This window comes from Bufo gargarizans, chromosome 5, assembly GCF_014858855.1.
Source record: "Bufo gargarizans isolate SCDJY-AF-19 chromosome 5, ASM1485885v1, whole genome shotgun sequence".
In the NCBI taxonomy this organism is placed as follows: domain Eukaryota; kingdom Metazoa; phylum Chordata; class Amphibia; order Anura; family Bufonidae; genus Bufo; species Bufo gargarizans.
The window spans coordinates 234,818,239-234,839,226 of NC_058084.1; the positions used below are offsets into that span (position 1 = coordinate 234,818,239).

The following is a 20,988-nucleotide window of genomic DNA, read 5'->3' on the forward strand; positions in this document are numbered from 1 at the left end:
CCCCTGATGCACCCCTGGAGTAGAAAATCCCTAAAAGTGACCCCATCTAAGAAACTACACCCCTCAAGGTATTTAAAACTGATTTTACATACGTCGTTAACCCTTTAGGTGTTGCACAAGAGTTATTGGCAAATGGGGATGAAATTTAAAAATTTCATTTTTTTGCCTTATTTTCCAGTTTAACCCATTTTTTCCACTAATAAATCAAGGGTTAACAGCCAAACAAGACTGTATCTTTATTGCCCTGACTCTGCCGTTTACAGAAACACCCAATATGTGGCCGTAAACTACTGTACGGCCACACAGCGGGGCATAGAGTGAAAGGTGCGCCGTTTGGTTTTTGGAGGGCTGATTTTTATGGACCGGTTTATTTACACCGCGTCCTGTTTCAACCCCCCTGATGCACCCCTGGAGTAGAAACTCCCTAAAAGTGACCCCATCTAAGAAACTACACCCCTCAAGGTATTCAAAACTGATTTTACATACGTTGTTAACCCTTTAGGTGTTGCACAAGAGTTATTGGCAAATGGGGATGAAATTTGAAAATTTCATTTTTTTGCCTTATTTTCCATTTTAACCCATGTTTTCCACTAATAAATCAAGGGTTAACAGCCAAACAAGACTGTATCTTTATTGCCCTGACTCTGCCGTTTACAGAAACACCCAATATGTGGCCGTAAACTACTGTACGGCCACACAGCGGGGCGTAAAGTGAAAGGTGCGCCGTTTGATTTTTGGAGGGCTGATTTTTATGGACCGGTTTATTTACATCGCGTCCTGTTTCAACCCCCCTGATGCACCCCTGGAGTAGAAACTCCCTAAAAGTGACCCCATCTAAGAAACTACACCCCTCAAGGTATTCAAAACTGATTTTGCATACGTCGTTAACACTTTAGGTGTTGCACAAGAGTTATTGGCAAATGGGGATGAAATTAGAAAATTTCATTTTTTTGCCTTATTTTCCAGTTTAACCCATGTTTTCCACTAATAAATCAAGGGTTAACAGCCAAAGAAGACTGTACCTTTATTGCCCTGACTCTGCTGTTTACAGAAACACCCAATATGTGGCCGTAAACTACTGTACGGCCACACAGCAGGGCGCAGAGTGAAAGGTGCGCCGTTTAGTTTTTGGAGGGCTGGTTTTTATGGACCGGTTTATTTACACCGTGTCCTGTTTCAACACCCCTGATGCACCCCTGGAGTCGAAACTCCCTAAAAGTGACCCCATTTTGGAAACTACGGGATAAGGTGGCATTTTTTTGGGGACTATTTTTAGGGTAAATATGATTTTTGGTTGCTCTATATTACATTTTTGTGAGGCAAGGTTACCAAAAATTGAAATTCTGAAATTTCATCTCCATTTGCCATTAACTGTTGAGGAACACCTAAAGGGTTAATAAAGTTTGTATAATCAGTTTTGAATACCTTGAGGGGTGTAGTTTCTTATATAAGGTCACTTTTAGGGAGTTTTTACTCTAGGGGGGCATCAGGGGGGCTTCAAAAGGGGCATGGTGTCAATAAAAATGGCCATCAAAATCGGCCTTCCAGAAACCATGTCGGTCCTTTCCTTCTGCGGCCTCCCTTTTACTGATACAGCAGTTTACGACCACAAATGTGGCATTTCTGTAAACTGCAGTATCAGGGTAATAAATATTAACTTTTGTTTGGTTGTTAACCCTTGTTTTGTTACCGGAAAAAACGGACTGAAATGGAAAAGTGCCAAAAATAGCGGTTTTGGAACCGTTTTTTTTTTTTTAACCGTGTTAATCTGGGTAGTTAGGTCATGGATATTGTTATAGAGGAGATTCTTACGGTATCTCTAAAGTCTAAGTGTCATTTTTTTTATTTTATTTTATCCAATTATCTTATGTGGGGGCTCATTTTTTGCGGGATGAGCGGACGGTTTTATTGGCACTATTTTGGGGGCTATATGACTTTGTTATCGCTTGCTATAAAAAAAATTTTTTGCACTGTGTTAATCTGGGGGGTTGGGTCATGGGGTATTTTTATAGAGGAGATTCTTACGGACGCGGCGATACCTAATAATGGTGTCTCAAGTCTGAGAACCATTTTTTTTTTTTTATCCGATGTCAGTGCTAAATTGGGATATAAATTTAGTACTCCATGGAAGTGTGATACTCCCTGAAGCAACCGTCAATGCAGAGGCCCGGATGATCGGGGCATGTGTCGCACTAAGTAGTGGTGTCCTTCCGTATCCCCCTCCTGCGACACACTCTGCACTTTTTTTGGGTCCGTCCCTTCTTTCCAGTATGGGGGACCACACCTGGAAAGTGTTGGCCAGGGACGATCCGGGCGCCTACAGTTCCCGAGGTACTCCGGCCTGCTCTTTCCCGGTCCCAAAAGATCAGGGCCTTGAGGACTGCCTCATAGAGTTCTATGAGGCAGTCCTCAAGGCCCTGATCTTTTCGGACCCCACTTTACTGGAGGAATGTCCCTGTGCTGCCAGCGCTTCGGGATAGTACAAAAGAGTTGTACATGGCAACCTGCACCAAGTAGACCGCAACTTTTTTGTACCATGCCCGGGTTTTGCGCATGGCGTTATATGGCTTGACGACTTGATCCGAGAGATCAACTCCTCCCATATACCGATTGTAGGTGACGATACAATCGGGCTTGAGGACCGTTGCCGCGGTACCTCGCACAGGGACAGGGGTGATGCCGTTACCATGAATTGGGGACAGCATAAGGACATCCCTCTTGTCCTTATACCTGACCAACAACAGGTTTCCAGTGGTAAGGGCACGGGTCTCACCCCTGGGGATAGGTACCTGGAGGGGGTGGGCAGGGAGGCCGCGTTGATTTTTCCGCACGGTCCCACAAGCGGACGTGGATCTGGCGGCAAGGGACTGGAACAAGGGGATACTGGTATAAAAGTTAATCTCGTACAGGTGGTAACCCTTATCCAGCAGTGGGTACATAAGGTCCCACACAAGTTTCCCGATAACACCCAGAGTGGGGGGACATTCTGGGGGTTGAATCCGGGAATCTCGCCCCTCGTACACACAAAATTTGTAAGTGTACCCTGAGGTACTCTCATAAATTTTGTATAGCTTCATGCCATACCTCGCCCGCTTGGAAGGCACATACTGGCGGAAAATGAGTCTCCCCTTGAACGCAATGAGAGACTCATCAACCACGACCTCCCTTCCAGGTACATAGGCCTCCATGAATTTGGCCCCAAAGTGATCGATGACCGGCCGTATCTTATACAGACGGTCATGGGCAGGATCACCTCGGGGGGGGGACATGCTGCATTATCGGAATAATGCAGACATTTCTGGATGGCCTCAAACCGGGAGCGTGTCATGGCTGTACTGTAAAGTGGGGTCTGGTATAGGATGTCCCCACTCCAGTACAGCCTGGCACTTGGGTTTCTTGACCAGGCCCATATGCAGCACGAGGCCCCAAAATGTCCTCATTTTGGCTGCACTGACCGGCGTCCAGCCACCGGGCCTGGCCAAAAAGGAGCCCGGGTGTTGAGTGACGAACTGTTGGGCGTACAGATTCGTCTGCTCCACCATCAGATTTACCAGTGGGTCACTGAAAAAATGACAAAAAAAAGTCATATTCAGTGTAGCCCACTGTGGAAATCTGGATTCCTGATTGGCCTACAAAATCAGGAATCACGGGCTCGTATCGCTCTGGGCTACACCAGTCTAGTTCACTGGCAGGGTGCTCCGGTGGATTTAACTGGTGGGCCGGGAAACCAGTACGAGCCCCAGAGCTGCTCGTACTAGTGTGGGCCACAGGGTCCCTAACATGGCGGTCCCCTTGCTCCGCCGCCTTGGGGGCTCATCATCATCGCTAGATGATGAGGAGGATGCGGATGACAACAGGAATGTGGGGTCATCCTCACTGGGACTCTCGGAGTCGGAGGCAAGCTGGGCGTATGCCTCCTCGGCCGAGAACGTCCGGCAGGCCATAGGGGAGTGTGTGTCTGCATGTGCATGTGCGTGTGTGTAAATCTTTATTTGGTGTGTGTGTGTGTGGGGGCACGGGTGTTCACAAACTCACCCTAAAACTAACAGAAGAAAAAAAAAAAAAAACTAAAAAAAAGGGCAAAAAATGTGGGAAAAAAAATTCTAAACCGCTGATCAACCGTCCGAATTTGATCAGCGGTGGGGTGTGCGATGCGCTAACAGTGGCCGGACACTAAGTGCCGGCCACAGTCAGCGTACACAAAAAAAAAAAAAAAAAAAAAGCACCCCAAAAAAGGTGGGTGGGGGGGGGCAAGTGGCAGGGGGAGTGGGGCAAGTGGCAGCACCCCTGGGGGTCTAGGGTCACACAGCTGTGGACCCCAGACACCCTAACTGGGGTGATGCAATAAAATTAAAAAAAAAATACCTTTCCCTTTTTTTCCCTGCCTAACCCAAACTTTCCCTAGCTGTACCTGATGGGGGGGTGCTGGTGGCAGAGATCGGGTCCTGGGGGCACAGATCGGGTGCAGGCAGCGGTGCCAGCGGTGGCAGCAGACACGTGCAGGCAGCTACTCTCTCCTCCGGCTCCGGAACACAAAAGGAGGAGGAGAGGAGCGCCTGCCTCTTTTGAATCTGCCGCCGGACCGCCCACAGACCAATCAGAAAGCGATCCTGAGTGGTGATGTCACCATCACCACTCAGGATCGCTGGATGGTGATTGGTGGAGTGAAATCACACCACCATCACCATCCTGTTCCGGGTTATCGGGTCTTCAGAGACCCGAATAACCCGGAAACGCAGAAAACCGCAGGTCTGAATTGACCTGCGGTTTTCTGCGATCGCATACATGGGGGGGTCACCGGACCCCCCGACGCATTTGCCCCAAGTGCCTGCTCAATGATTTGAGCAGGCACGGGGCTCCGATCGCCGCCGGCCGCGCGGCGGTGATTGAAAATACACAGGGCGTACATGTACGCCCTGTGTCCTTAAGTACCAGGGCACAAGGGCGTACCTGTACGCCCTGTGTCCTTAAGGGGTTAAGTGAGGCTATCAGGGTGGATCTGGCTACAGCTCTAAAGAACCTCGACACCCACAGGCACACTGCAATATCTTGATCAAACAAGGCCGAAAGAGCCGAAACCTAAACTTTTAAGGTACTACCCACCAGACCTAGTTCTAATCCCTTCTGAAGGAATTCTAAAACTAGATGAATGGAAGCAGAAGAGGGGATTTCTTTAAACTGGATAAGTGAAAAATCCCAAAATTTCTGCCAAATTCTAGAATAAATGGCCACTGTTATCTCTTACGTACTCTTAAGAAGTAAGTACCTTTCAAGTTTCAGGCAGTCAGATGGAGATTTTTTTGATCCGGGTGTAAAACTGGACCCTGGTTTAACAGGTTCCAGATCTCTAGAAGTACCTAGGGGTCTGAGAGCGACATGATCTGAAGCCAAGTAAACCATGGCTATGAGGATAACCCTCCTGCCATTCCTTCAAGATTTTCCTTAATAATCTTGGAATCAATGTGAGAGGAAGAAAGGCGTAGGCTAGGGGAAAATTCCAGTTTTGGAGGAAGGCATCTATCCCACAAGGAGATCCCACTGGATCTAGGGAGAAGGATTTCTGAAGCTTCTTGTTCTGGAAAGTAGCAAAAAGGTCTATTACTGGCTGGCCCCAGAGAACTGTTATTTTCTTGAAAATGGACTGGTTCGCCCTGAGAAAGAAAATGGCAACTCACAAAGTCTGCCTGTACATTTTCCAACTCCCTGATATGTACTGCTGAAGTCGAGGCACACTCTTTTTCTGCTAATAGAAGGATCTCCTGGGCTTCCTGCATCAGAATTTTGCACCTTGTACCTCCTTGTCTGTTTAGATAAGAGACCACTGTCCTGTTGTCCATCATAACCCTGAGATTTTTTTCTCCTTATTCTTGGAAGGACAGACCTCATTGCTAGACCTACTGCTGCTAGTTCTTTTAGGTTGGAGGATCCACCTTTTTTGGGTATCCCCCCCAATGACCCTGAAGAGAGATCTCCTGAATATGAGCCCCCCCATTCTCAGGGGCTTGCATCCGTGGTTAGACATTTCAGATCTTCCAACTTCCATGAATCAATTTATTTCTAACCACCATGCCAAGTTCAGGAGTTTGGTCTAAGATTCATATCTTTGAATCTAGGGAGCTGTTCTTCTCCCAGAAGGAAAGGATTTCCCACTGGAGAACCCTTGAGTGTAATTGTGACCATCTTACCACAAGAATGCAAGACGTGAAGGACCCAAAACTAGACATTCCCTTCCTTATAGAGACCACTGGATTCTCTCTTGAATATGACTGACCTTTTCTTCTGGCAATACACATTTTTGGGAAGATGAATCTAAGATCAGTCCCAGAAAAGTCTGATTTCTGGTAGGACGAGGTTTTGACTTTTCTAGATTCAAGCCTAGCTTGTCTAGAATTTCTGACACTGTTGAGACTGCACTTCCACAAGCTTCTTCTACAGTATTTTCACTACTATTAAAAAAATCATCCAGGTATGGTATTTAAAAACAATATATTTTTATCTTATATGAGCCATGGCGGCTCATATAAGATAAAAATATATTGTTTTTAAATACCATACCTGGATGATTTTTTTGTAAAGACTCTTGGAGCCTTGGACAGGCCAAACGGAAGAGCCTGAAACTGAAGATGTAGTAACTGTCCTCCTATTTCTACTGCGGCTCTTAAGAATCTTTGATGCCTGAGGAACATTGGAACATGATAATATGCATTTTTGAGATCAAGTACTGCCATGAAACAGTGAGGAGGAAGAAGGTTTATTACTGATCTTATAGTGTCCATTGTGAAATTTGTTATTTGTAGAAATCGGTTGAGCTTCTTTAAGTTTATTATTGTTCTGAAAGAACCATCCGGTATCTTTACTAAAAACACGGGAGAGTAAAATCCCTTGCCTTCTTCCCCCTTTGGCACAGGAACTAAAACCAATATTTTTTTAACTAATTTTAGCACTTCTACTTCCATAGCAGAAATTCCTAGAGCTAAGGTCTGAATTTTGTGATTAAGAATCTTACTGGAGAGACCATATGAAATTCCAGAATTCTTGTACGGTTGAAAAAGCTCATTGGAAGAACGAGTGAAACGTTTTCAAGAAATCTACAGTACGTCCAGTTGCCTTCATTTATTCTTTACAGATATATATGAAATTCCAGTTTTAGTCTGGTGAGAATGGTGTCTTGAATCCATGAGTTTGAAGAAATATCGGACCAGGCGGGGAAAAAAAAGTTTTAATCTGCCTTCTGAGTTTTACCTGACTTTTGGCTTCATTGCTGACCCTGTTTCTTTTTGTCCTGAAAGGACTTTTCAAAAAAAGAATTTATACCCTTCCTTTGGTTCCTAAATCTATCTTCCCATGATTTTTATCTTCCTATTGATTACTCCTAAAGGGACGAAAAGGACGGCTAAATCTATTCCTAGAAGATAAGGAACCCTGGAAACTTTTTCTTTTTATTCGCAGCTGTCTAGTAGATCATCTAGTGCTTGCCCAAAAAGGTATTCCCCATCACATGGAACACCACATAGCTTATTCTTAGATGGGAAGTCACCCACCCAGTTTTTTGCCATGTTCTTCCACTCCCCTTTAATTAAGGCTGAAATGTTTTTATGAACCGGGAAGGTGCTGTGGTGCCTGGATTCTAGACCCCAAGCATAATATCCTGAATGGACCTAGGTTCCTTTATTTCTTCAATGCCCGTAGTTGATCTTATGGCTTTTAAAAGCCTATCCGTACCTTCTACTGGAAAACATGGTTTACCACTAATCTCGCCTTCCTCAGAAGAAGATAGGGATGAATTTCCAGAATGCCTATATAGGGAGGAGTGCATTCCATCTTCTTCAGAATCAGATGAAATAGGTTCCTGTGCCGTATCTAGTCGCCTTAGCCTTGGATCTCTAGTCCCGGCAGCTTTTTTAGAGGATAGAGAGGAATTAACTTCAGATCTGACCAACACCTGAAGAAATTTATAAAACAACGGCGATTCCTCAGCCACTGTCCTATTAATACAGCTCTGACACATCCTCTTCTCCCACTCAGATGGTAACACAGATTTACAAAGACCACACTCTTTACTCTTTTTTTTTTTTTTTTTTTAAATGACCTTCCTAGGCTTTGTTTGCAACACATTTAGGTATAATGGTATTAGAAGAGAAGCAGGACTCAATATGCCCTAAAGCACTCACCCCTCAGAAGTAACAGTGCTGGAGGGACTCCAGACTATTCTGTGTGTTTCTCCTCCTCCATGATTCCAACCAGGATTCTAATTAGGACGCCGTCCTCCGATTCACAGCGCGCCCTTCTCATAGCCCTTTTATGACGTCACCACCCGGCGCTGCATGCCGATCACCTGGTGCACGCGCTTTCCCCAGCCTAAATCCTCACCGGAAGCTCCTCCTCCCCCTGGGGCCAGAAAGTCTGTGCCTCTAGCGAATCAGCGATGCCGACAGAGACTCCAGGCTCCAGCACACAGGATGCTCCATCTGGAGATTTGCTGTTTCTCTGCCAGTCCCAATTAGCGTACCAACCAATGCTGCATCTTACCTCATTGGACTGCAGGTATGTCCAAAGGCCTTTTCCTGCCCAACAACAGGGGATAGTATAGGAGCACCACCAGGGGGAAGGATCTGAAAGAAACTGCAGTCTTCCCCAGAGACAGGAAACCACACTGAATTGGGAGGAGAGTAGGGCTGTCGAATATAATCGATGCAGCAATGCATCGCGATTCGACCCCCGGCGATTCTGCATCGATGCGGTTGCTTTAAATAATTGATGCATGTTGATGACGTCAGCGTCCGCCGTGCAGAGCCGAGTCGGAAAAAAAAAGTTTTTGGGCGCCTTCTTTCCCGCCTCCCGCTGACGTGACGACAGTGACACCCCCCTCCCCCTGTGTCGCACACTCCGAGTCCCTTCATCCATCACAGGCAGCAGGAGAGGAGACCCGCAGGTGCCACGTGCCAGCCAGACTCTGCCACCTTGTTGTGACAGGTAGGTGACCATCACACAGATACACCACTCACAGAGACTGCAGCTGGTCACTGCCTGTTATACCGTACCTAAAAAAAAAAATTGTGTCACCTCACCTGTCCGTTTTTCCTCACTCCTCAGGCTCAGTCCAGTCCACCACACTCAGGCAGGAGGAGAATCGCTCCACCACCAGCACAGCAGCCAGCAGTGTTACTTTTTCTGTTGATCTCGTGGCAGGCTTTAGGCTTAGTCACTCAAATTTTTATTTTATTTTTTTTCAAACTGACAGAGTTTGACAACATCATCGTCACGTCAAGACTTGTGTCATCCCTACTCACAAATTCACATAGATGCCTGGCATGCATTGCATTTGCTAGTAAATAAAAATGGCAGAAGTAGAACAAAAGGAACGAGAGATAAAAAATGCACCTAGCTTTTTAAAAGCAAACATCTGGGAACATTTTGGCTTTTATGAAAAAAGTAGGAAGCACGAATTGGACAAGTCATACGCTGTGTGTAAAATCTGTCACACAAAAATTAAATATCTAGGGAATACTACTAATCTGAGAAACCACGTCAGCCGTTTTCACCCAGAAATGCTAAAACCTACCACCACCACCACCACCACCAAGGAAATGAACCCAGATCAGCCAAGAATTGATGCAATGTTACAGTCAACTTTGCCGCCCAACTCTGAAAAGGTAAAGAGAATAACAAAAGCTGTGGCAGCTTTCATAGCGAAGGACCTGCGCCCTTACTCTGTTGTGGAAAACAGTAGGTTTCGCTACCTTTTGAAGACGATAGAGCCGCGTTACAAGATCCCGTCACGAAGTCACTTTACAGAAAACGTCATACCTGCACTCTACCACGAAACCAAAGCTAAGATAATTGCATCAATGAGCCAAGCAAGTCGAGTCGCAATAACGTGTGATTCCTGGACTTCAGTCACGACAGAGTCTTATGTTACAATAACAGCACATTACGTTAGTAAGGACTGGCAGATTTTGTCGCATGTACTGCAAACGAGAGCCATTTATGAGTCTCACACGGGTGCTCATCTGGCAGAGCTACTTTCTCATGTTGTGGAAGAATGGCAGCTGTCCGATAAATCTGTAGTGCTTGTGACCGACAACGCGTCAAACATGATAGTTGCAGCTCAAGTTGGAAAATTCCCCCATGTGAAATGCTTCGCCCATACACTGAATCTTGCATCCCAGCGAGCGTTGAAACAAGTGGCCACTCTCTCTAGGCTTCTTGGCAGAGTACGTCGGATATCCACATTCTTTCACCGCAGCACTAGAGCAAGCCACTGTCTAAAAGAGAAACAGAAATGTCTTGGCCTGAAGAATCATAAGCTGATAACTGATGTGGCAACAAGATGGAACAGTGCATACGACATGGTCGAGAGGTTCTTGGAACAACAACCTGCAGTCTGTGCCACCTTGCTGTCTCCAGAAGTCAGAAGAGGAGAGTCCGATCTCTGCACTCTAAACGAAACAGATGTGTCAAATGCAGAGGACGCCGTGAGTGCATTAAAGCCAATGAAGGATGCAACCATGCTGATGTCAGAAGAGCGCAATCCAACAGTTTCTCTCATTGCCCCTATAAATGCACAACTTCTCCAGAGCATGACAGACACGATGGGAGACACACCCATGATCCATGAGATCAAGAATTCTATTAGAACAGATCTCCAGAAGAGGTACAGCAGTGAGGCCGAGAAGAAGATCCTTCATACAGCCTCTGCACTGGATCCTCGCTTTAAGGGACTACCTTTCATCCTCACAGATGAAGAAAGATTGGAGATATTTAAAGGAGTCACTGAGGAAGCTGCATCCTTGGAGGTAATTAAATTAATTTGAAGAATTCCATCATTTTCTTCTTGAAACGACAGTAGCACTACCACGCTTCTGAATCTGATGCGGTGCGGGAACTGTACTGTCCGTTTCCTGTGCTTTTTCATCACCCCATCAGAATCAAAGGCATTGACATTTGTGTTTTTACTTATTGTTTTTTTTCCGTTTCTTTTTTGTTCAAACACAGATTACATCAGATGAGAGTGAGAGGACACAAGAGGATCATCAAGTGCCTAGAAGAAAACAAACTCTGGAAGAAGAGGACAGTTCACCCATCGAAGACAACCATTCTGAATCTCCACCATCTCCTCCCAAAAAGGCCAGATCGCTGCTCGTGAGTTTGCTGGGACAGTCTTTCACTGACACTGAAGGTACAATAGAACCCAAAAAGACCCCCTATGCCAAGGCTGAAGAGGAAATGGAAAACTATTGTAAAGCCCCACCTCTGCCTCTCACTGAGGACCCTTTGAACTGGTGGCGTGAGCATGAGGTCATATTTCCCCTCCTTTCTCGGCTGTCAAAGCAATACTTGTGTATCCCAGGTACAAGCGTGTCTGCAGAGCGGGTTTTCTCCACTGCAGGAGATGTGGTAACTGCAAAAAGAAGCGCCCTCAAACCAGACCATGTAGATCAATTGGTGTTCTTACAGAAAAATCTACATGTTCCCAAATGCTGAGCAGTGTTTTTAATTTTATAGATTTTGTTTATAGCATTGTCTCTGCCACTGAAATTTTTTATTTCTCTGTCTCCCCTGCCAGACTCCCCTTTTCCCTTCCCCTCCCCTTTTCCCCCTTCCCCTCCCCTTTTCCCCCTTCCCTTTTCCCTTCCCCTCCCCTTTTCCCTTTCCCTCCCCTTTTCCCTTTCCCTCCCCTTTTCCCTTTCCCCTTTCCCTCCGCTTTTCCCTTTCCCTCCCCTTTTCCCTTTACCTCTCCCTCCCCTTTTTCCCTCTCTCTCCTCCTTTCCTTTTTTCCCCACTCTCTCCTCCTTCTTTCCTCCCTCTCTCCTCATTCTTTCTTTCTTTCGTTCCTTCCTCCCTCTCTCCTCATTCTTTCTTTCTTTCCTTCCTCCCTCTCTCCTCATTCTTTCTTTCTTTCCTTCCTCCCTCTCTCCTCATTCTTTCCTTCCTCCCTCTCCCTCATTCTTTCCTTCCTCCCTCTCCCTCTTTCCTTCTCCAAGAGAAGGAAAGAAGGGGAGAGAGAGAGAGAAGGAAAGGGGAGAGACTAGAGGAGGAAAGGAGGAGAACTTTTCCTCTCCTCCGGCTCCTAGTCCTACTAGTCCTTTCCTCAATTTTACCTCATTCTTTCTCTCCTTTCTCTTTCTTTTCTTTATTTCTTTCTCTCCTTTTTTCTGTCTTTCTCTATCTCTCTTTCCGTCTCCCTATCTCTCGTTCTGTCTCCCTCTCAGTCTCTCTATCTCTTTTTCCGTTTACCGCTCTCTGTGTCTGTCTCTGTGTCTGTGTGTATGTCCGTGTCTCTCTGTGTCTGTCTGTCTGTGTCTCTGTGTCTGTCTGTCTGTGTCTCTGTGTCTGTGTCTGTCTGTCTGTGTCTCTGTGTCTGTCTGTCTGTGTCTCTGTGTCTGTCTGTGTCTCTGTGTCTGTCTCTGTGTCTGTCTCTGTGAGTGTCTGTCTCTGTGTCTGTCTCTGTGAGTGTCTGTCTCTGTGTCTGTCTCTGTGAGTGTCTGTCTCTGTGTCTTTCTTTCTTTCTCCCCCCCTTTGACGCAGCGCCAACACAATGTTCTTCCCGTTGTCGGTCACTATGGTTCCAATTTTGAGTTGTCACAAAGAAAGCCAGGATTTGATTTCTTGACAAAGGACACAGAGCAGTTCCTCCCCTGTGTGACTCAGTTCGCCCAGGAAAATGAGGTGCAGAACAGCATGACACTGCCCTGCCATGCACATGTGGTATGCTGGAAGGGCACTGTGACTTGTCCCTGCAGTAAAGGCTGATGACATGGTGGAGGATGAGGAGGCAGAGGCTGACATTGTCGCAGGACCAACAGCGTGACCTGACCAAGTTGCTGGTGTGGCTGTGCAGGAACCTCATTCACCCAGTGGGCCATAAAGGACATGTACTGTCCCTGACCGTAGTTGCAGCTCCACACGTCGGCACTGCCGTGCACTTTGGCAGACACTGACAGGCTCAAAGACTGGCCCACCTTCTGTTCTACATATTTGTGCAGGGATGGTACTGCCTTTTTCGCAAAGAAATGACAGCTTGGGACTCTTCACCTCGGCTCGGCACAAGCCATCAGTTCTCTGAAAGGTGCAGAGTCCACAACTGCAGCACCAGCAATGTGGACAGGAGCACGTTCAGCTTTTGAAAAAAATGTAAGGCAGCTCTCACCTGCAATAGTAGACTCACCAGAGGTGCACGAATGCCGCTCCTGGGTGCGGTATATACAATAAGAAAGAGAAGAAAATCCAGCTCTCTCCGGTGAAAAAATGAAAAACTTTATTCCAGCGAGTTAAAATCCATACAGGTGTACAAGAAACAGTCAACGCGTTTCAGACATAAGAGAAATATGGGTCCTTCCTCATGACAAACGTGTTATGAAATGGGAGCTTCCTCTTAAGTAGCACAAACTAACCCCAGGCTGATAGGTATCACCTGGGAGGTGGAGACCCAAGGGGGCGTTCCCATGCACATGACAAAATAGAAAACCTCTTTAACCAAGGGCAGACACCAGCAAAAAGGAAAAAACTTACATACAGGTAAATTAAGTCACTAAAACAGTGATCATTATACTAAATAAAAATACAAATACAAAGAGAGCAAAAGTACTGATAGCAAAGCGTATGTGTAGTAGAAAAGACGACACGGTCCCAAATCAATACTGTAAAATGAGATCATGACGTCTGTTCAACCCACAGGGCTATTGTGGGTTGAACATTACCAGGGTGGGTGCTTTCTTGGCTACACACTTGATTCCGTTAGACACAATATCAGACCACTCGCCGTCAAAATTGAGTACATTAAGATATTTCTTCATAATTTTACATATGGCAGAGAACTCTTGGCTGTATTGTGTTACGAAAATAAGTTGCTTGCTGGCAATGATTGGAATCCACTGATGGTCTACGTGCCTGAGACTGTCCCGGAAAAATCAATGACTGTCTATTGATTTGCGAAACCATTTTTTTTAGCATGTTGTATATCCTGCTGTAAATAGTCCCTGCGTAACAATCTATTAGTGATGTTAGAGGCTTCTGTCTCAAAAGCTCTCTGATCGGAACAATTGCAACGGGCACGTATAAGTTCACCCCTGGGGATGCTGTGGATAGTATGGGAGGGGTGGCATGACTGGGCCAAAAGTATGGTATTACTTGCTAATTGTTTGCGGTGGGTGAATGTGTTAACTGCACTAGTGGAAGGGTCCCCCCTCAGGCACAGATCCAGAAATTGAATCTTAGTTTGGTGAGTATGAAACACAAATTGTATATAATCCACCTTGGAATTAAAATATTCCATTAGCTCTGGTATGGACGTCACATTACCAGACCACACCATCAGTAGGTCATCGATGTAACGTCCATACCAAAGTAGGTGGTCCAGGAGTGGGAGGGTGTCGATGAGGAGAAAGTATCCCTCCCACCATGCCATAAATATATTAGCTATGGAGGGAGAGAACTTGGCCCCCATCGACACCCCCGACACCTGTAAGTAAAAATTCTCACCAAACAAAAAATAATTGTGCCTGAGGAGGAAATCCTCAGGCACGTTCAACTTTTGCGCTGTTGGATGCGTGCAAGCATATTGCTGTTTCTTGGCTATCGCTTTGGTGATCGATTGCTGATGGAATGACTGACAAGGAGTAGGAGGTGGTGGAGCCTTGACTGGCTGAAACCAGGTGCATGCCACTGGCTGAAGCAGCGGTAGCTGCTTCAGGCTGGAACACCACATCAGAGCCACGGTTCTTCCAGGCCACTGCATGGCGATGCTGCATATGTTGACGCAGGGCCGTACTGCCAACATTGGCACCCTGGCCACGTTTTACCTTCTGCCCACATATTCTATATATGACCACGCTAATCTAGTCTGGCAGCTTAGTGAGAAACTACCAAACCGCTGAGTAGGTGATTTCCCCCCAACAGTCTGCACTGACTGACTGCTACCGCTGCTGCCTCCGTGAACCCCTGCACCACTATTTCACAGGCAGGTAGGCTGCTGCAAATCAGGTGGTCTACCACAGGCACGTTTGACTTCCAACTTCCCACTGCTGCCACCCTGCTGACTCCCAGCCATGCTACCAACTTGTTGGCTCTGCCGCTGCCTCACAGGCAAGCTGCTACTCTCTTCTCCTGATGATGAAGCCCCTTCTGCACCCAGCTCACAAGTGCTTAATCATCATCGAGTCGTGTTTGCACGTCACTGATGTCCTCCTCAATGGTCTCTGGATCAGGAGCGTTCGCAACACCCCCTTCCACACCACTCTCCTCATCACTATTGCCCGCCTAGGGGAGGAAGCGGCGGATCTCTCCTCCAGACAGTGGCGGATCCAGAGCCTGGTCTTGGGAGGGGCACTTCCCCTTTTCTATCCGCCGCCACAAGACTACACAGTGTAGAGGTATACTGTATATTGTGTGGCACAGTGTATGCTATATGTGTATAACAAATTCCACATGAAAACTTACAATTACTTGGCTTGGCCCTTGGGGATCTCGGAGACCACTTCAACACTTGGCTGGGGGGCTCTCCGGAGCTGATGATGTGTTTTATCGTAATGATAAAGATTTCATAAAAAGGATTTGGAGAGGGGGCAGAGGGATAGCAGAACAGGGAGAGGCTGGTGCTGCTACTAGGGGGCTCATACCATGGGGGAGTAATAAAACCCACCATAATGCCCCCCCAGTAGTAATATTTCTCCTTATAATAGACAGTGCAAAAAATACCCCCTTGTAATGCCCCAGTTGAGCTAATGTCCCCACAGTGGCCCCATAATGTGCCAGTATAAAATACCCCTATATAGTGCCCCCAGTAAATGCCACATAGTGCTCCTCTCCCCCTTCCTCCTAGTGCCCCCATAACGTACCAGTATAAAATGCCCCATATATAGTGCCCCAGTAGATGCCCTCAGTGTCCCCCATAATTTGCAAGTATAAAATACCCCTTCTTAGTGCCCCCCATAGATGACCCCATAGTACTCCCCTCCCCCCTTCCTCATAGTACCTACCATAATGTGTTCCAGCAAAAAATGCTACTGTACAGAGCCCCCCATATAAAATACCCCTTCTTTGTGGCCTCAGTAGATGCCCCTATAGTGCCCCCAATAATGTGCCAGTAAAATGTGCCCACATAGATGCCCCCAATCATGTGCCAGTAATAGGAGCACCCCCAATTATGTGCCAGTAAAAAAGCACCCCCCAATGTACCAGTAACAAGATCCCCCCTAATGTGCCAGTAACAAGAGCCCCCTACCCAATGTGCCAGTAACAAGAGCCCCCCTAATGTGCCAGTAACAAGAGCCCCCACCAATGTGCCAGTAACAAGAGCCCCCCTAATGTGTCAGTAACAAGATCCCCCCTAATGTGCCAGTAACAAGATCCCCCCTAATGTGCCAGTAACAAGAGCCCCCCTAATGTGCCAGAAACAAGAGCCCCCCAATGTGCCAGTAACAAGAGCCCCTTAATGTGCCAGTAACACTATTGTACATACTGTATATAAAAAAACACTTATACTTACCTCCATGTCAGCGATGTGATGCAGGCCTCTTCTGGCCTGTGTCCCGCGCTGTACGGCTCAGGTGGCGCGATGACGTCATCATGCCACCTGCGCTGGCCTCTGATAGGCTGCAGGCACTAGGCCGGCAGCCTATCAGAGGAAGGGGAAGGGACACTCACTCCTCTCCCTCCCCTGCCCGTTCGCACTTGCAGCACAGCCATCTGCAACACTGTCCTGAGGACAGCGATACAGATGACTATGGCGCCGGGCAGGTAGTTTGTGCAGGCAGCTTAGCCCACTGTTTCCCAACCAGTGTGCCTCTAGCTGTTGCAAAACTACAACTCCCAGCATGCCCGGATAGCATTTGGCTGTGTGGGCATGCTGGGAGTTGTAGTTTTGTAACAGCTGGAGGCACACTGGTTGGGAAACACTGGCTTAGCCTTGCGGGCAAGTAGCAGGGCTAGGGTTGCGCCGTGTTTTCCTCTAATACACAGCCCGGTGCAGCAAGTCTGGGCTGCTTACCGCAGTGTTTTGTAGTGATGTCCAGTTCACTTGACTGATCCGATCCGTTTGAAACGGCTCAGTCACACAGCACACAGACAATGCAGACAGAGACGCTCACCTCACGCTGGCAGCAGGGAGCCTGAGGGAGGGACAGGGAGGAGTGTAATGTGATCTCAGAGTGGAAGCTGGCTTCTGCCAGCCCCTCCCCTCCCCGCCCACCAACCAATCACCGACCAGAGCTGAGGGGGCAAGGCAAGCACAGCACACTAGCAGCTCTGACTCCAGTCGTCTGAGTCACACAATGCACTTCACAGGCAGTCAGAATAGAAATGAATCGAATGAGTCACAAGTTAAAAGAATCTAAAGATCCGACTTAGGCCTCATGCACACGACCGTTGTGTGCATCCGTGGCCGTTGTGCCGTTTTCCGTTTTTTTTCACGGACCCATTGACTTTCAATGGGTCCGTGGAAAAATCGGAAAATGCACCGTTTGGCAGCCGCATCCGTGAGCCGTGTTTCCTGGCCGTGAAAAAAATATGACCTGTCCTATTTTTTTCACGGCCAACGGTTCACGGACCCATTCAAGTCAATGGGTCCGTGAAAGAACACGGATGCACACAAGATTGGCATCCGTGTCCGTGATCCGTGGCCGTAGGTTAGTTTCATACAGACGGATCCGAAGATCCGTCTGCATAAAAGCTTTTTCAGAGCTGAGTTTTCACTTCGTGAAAACTCAGATCCGACAGTATATTCTAACACAGAAGCGTTCCCATGGTGATGGGACGCTTCTAGTTAGAATACACTACAAACTGTGTACAAGACTGCCCCCTGCTGCCTGGCAGCACCCGATCTCTTACAGGGGGATATGATAGTACAATTAACCCCATCATATCCCCCTGTAAGAGATCAGGGCTGCCAGGCAGCAGGGGGCAGACCCCCCCCTCCCCAGTTTGAATATCATTGTGCGGCCCCCCCCTCCCCTGTTGTTAACTGTTGGTGGCACAGTGTGCGCACCCCCCTCCCTCCCTCCCTCTATTGTTTTAATACATTGGGGCCAGTGTGCGCGCGCCCCCCAACCCCCCCTCCCTCCCTCTATTGTTTTAATACATTGGGGCCAGTGTGCGCACCCCCCCCCCAACCCCCCCCCCCCCCCCCCTCTATTGTAATCATCATCGGTGGCAGCGGAGTAGAAGATTTTCATACTTACCTGGCTGCTGGCTGCTGCGATGTCTGCGTCCGGCCGGGAGCTCCTCCTACTGGTAAGTGACAGGTCTGTGCGGCGCATTGCTGTCACTTACCAGTAGGAGGAGCTCCCGGCCGGACGCAGACATCGCAGCAGCCAGCAGCCAGGTAAGTATGAAAATCTTCTACTCCGCTGCCACCGATGATGATTACAATGGGGGGAGGGAGGGGGGTGGGGGGGTGCGCACACTGGCCCCAATGTATTAAAACAATAGAGGGAGGGAGGGGGGGTTGGGGGGGCGCGCGCACACTGGCCCCAATGTATTAAAACAATAGAGGGAGGGAGGGGGGTTGGGGGGGCGCGCGCACACTGGCCCCAATGTATTAAAACAAGAGAGGGAGGGAGGGGGGGTTGGGGGGCGCGCACACTGGCCCCAATGTATTAAAACAAGAGAGGGAGGGAGGGGGGGTTGGGGGGCGCGCGCACACTGGCCCCAATGTATTAAAACAATAGAGGGAGGGAGGGAGGGGGGTGCGCACACTGGCCACCAACGAGTTAACAACAGGGGAGGGGGGCCCACTGGCCACCAATGAGTTAAAAACAGGGGGGGGGTCTGCCCCCTGCTGCCTGGCAGCACCTGCCAGGCAGCAGGGGGCAGTCATGTACACAGTTTTTTTGTATATTCTAACCTGAAGCGTCTCCATCACCATGGGAACGCCTCTGTGTTAGAATATACTGTCGGAAATGAGTTTCACGATGTAGCTCATATCCGACAGTATATTCTAACATAGAGGCGTTCCCATGGTGATGGGGACGCTACAAGTTAAAATATACCATCGGATTGGAGAAAACTCCAATCCGATGGTATAACAGAACTCCAGACTTTACATTGAAAGTCAATGGGGACGGATCCGTTTGAAATGGCACCATATTGTGTCAACATCAAACGGATCCGTCCCCATTGACTTGCATTGTAATTCAGGACGGATCCGTTTGGCTCCGCACGGCCAGGCGGACACCAAAATGACTTTTTTTTCATGTCCGTGGATCCTCCAAAAATCAAGGAAGACCCACGGACGGAAAAACGGTCACGGATCACGGACCAACGGAACCCCGTTTTGCGGACCGTGAAAAAAAACGTCTGTGTGCATGAGGCCTTAGTTTGTGACTCATTCGATTCATTGAGTTAAAAGAGTCAGACTCTAGAACAGTTTACACTGAGGCTGAGGCTGCTTTTGGTGCAGCAGTGATAAGATTAAGGGACAGGAGCAGAGAGATAAGAGAAGGGACAGATGACACAGAGTTTAGATTACAGGTTGAATAAAATTAACCCTTTAGAATCAAATTGGCTTCTCAGGAGATATATGTTAAAGGCATCTCATTCAGTAGCTATATAACTAAGGGTGGGTTCACATCACCTTTATGGATTCCGTTATGGCTTTCCGTTATAAAAGGGTTATAACAGAAAATAACGTAATCCATAAAATGGAATGCAAAACGGAAACCTTTAAGAGGCATTCCGTTTTGATTTCCGTCATCGTAAAAGTCTATGAAAATCATAACAGATCCGTCTGGGTCCTGTCGTGTCGACAGGACTTAGTTTTCCGTCTTGCATAACGGGACCCAGACGGATCCATTTTGATTTGCATAGACTTCTATGAGGACGGAAAGCAAATGGAATGCCTTTTAAAGCCTTCCATTTTGCTTTACGCCATAATACAAGTCTATTGTCCTACTGTCCTGAGTCCTCCTGTCCGGCGTCAGCCTCAGCTTCCCTTTACTATAATAAATCACTCTTCCTGACTCACTCAATACTAATCAGAGTTCAGAGAGCTGAAGAGCCGACTGCACTGAGTCAGCAGCAGCAAGTGAATCGAATGTGTATAGCATCTGCGCATGCGCACCGGCACCTAGAGTCTTCGGTTCACTTGCGAGTCAGCTCAGCAGTCTGACTCACCAAGTGAACCGAAGATCCGATTCATGAACCGGTTCATTTGAATGAACCGATTCACCTAAAAGATCCGAACTTCCCATCACTAGTTATCAGCGCTCCTGTGCAGGCCGGAAGTCAGCTCCAAGCGGAGGCACACGTTAGTCAGCGGCTGTAGTAGGAGCTCCTGACATGGTGGCAGCCTGTGCCGTGATAGATAGCCCAGCAGGTAGTGTGTGTGGTGACTGCTCTGGGTCAGCTATGCTCTGCTGTCAGGCTGCCGCTCTGCTTCTTCTCCCTGGCATTGAAGTGTCAATAGGAGTGCTGCCAGGTTCCAACTTCCAGCCACTCACCCTCCATGAATAGGGGGGGGGACGGGGACTTCCCCATACTGGCTTGTACATCAAGGGGATTTACTGCCCCAGTATGGCATGTACATTAAAGGGATTCACTGCCCCAGTATGGCATGTACACTAAAGGGATTCACTGCCCCAGTATGGCATGTATATTAAAGGGAATCACTGGCCCAGTATGGCATGTATATTAACCCCATAGGGACACAGCCTTATTTCAGCTTAAGGACCAGGCCATTTTTTGCAAATCTGACCACTGTCACTTTAAGTGCACATAACTTTAAAACGCTTTGACTTATCCAGGCCGTTCTGAGATTGTTTTTTCGTCACATATTGTACTTCATGACAGTGGTAAAATGAAGTAAAAAAAAATTTTTTTTTTGCACAAAATAATACCTAATTTACCCCAAAATTGCAAAAATTAACAAATTTCAAAGTTTCAGTTTCTCTACTTCTGTAATACATAGTAATACCCCCAAAAATGGTGATGACTTTACATTCCCCATATGTCTACTTCATGTTTGTAGCATTTTGGGAATGATATTTTATTTTT

General features: G+C 47.4%; 1 protein-coding gene across 1 annotated transcript in view; it reads right to left on the reverse strand.

Annotated features, from left to right (window-relative positions):
• Positions 1-20,988, reverse strand: part of CTNND2 (catenin delta 2) — a 1,220,390-nt gene that overhangs the window by 656,591 nt on the left and 542,811 nt on the right. The window lies entirely within an intron of this gene.